Source organism: Buceros rhinoceros, unplaced genomic scaffold (assembly GCF_000710305.1).
Source record: "Buceros rhinoceros silvestris isolate BGI_N320 unplaced genomic scaffold, ASM71030v1 scaffold15580, whole genome shotgun sequence".
Classification (NCBI taxonomy): Eukaryota; Metazoa; Chordata; class Aves; order Bucerotiformes; family Bucerotidae; genus Buceros; species Buceros rhinoceros.
The window spans coordinates 11,132-11,421 of NW_010389158.1; the positions used below are offsets into that span (position 1 = coordinate 11,132).

General features: G+C 64.5%; 1 protein-coding gene across 1 annotated transcript in view; it reads right to left on the reverse strand.

Moving 5' to 3' along the window:
- Positions 1 to 290, reverse strand: part of KIRREL3 (kin of IRRE like 3 (Drosophila)) — a gene marked incomplete at its 5' end in the record, with an annotated part of 44,576 nt that overhangs the window by 11,030 nt on the left and 33,256 nt on the right. The window lies entirely within an intron of this gene.

Below are 290 nucleotides of genomic sequence, written 5' to 3' on the forward strand. Positions count from 1 at the left end.
TGGGGAGCGTGCCCTCTCCTCTCTCGTCAGCAGGACAGGCAAAGCGGAGCAACACCGGATCAAGCAGAGGTGCCGCGGGGCTTGTCCCACCTCCTGACCCTCTGCCAGCACCAGGAAGCCCGAGGATGCGATCCTACAGCTAGCACGGCTGGAGCATCCTCACCATCCTTCCTCCTCTCCTCTTTGATACCCCAAGAGCTTTTCTCCTGCCTCTCGCAGCATCTCCCTGCTCTTACAGCCCGGCCGGGTGCTAAGCCCCGCTGCCCCCCGGCCCCGTGGGCTCCTCAGAG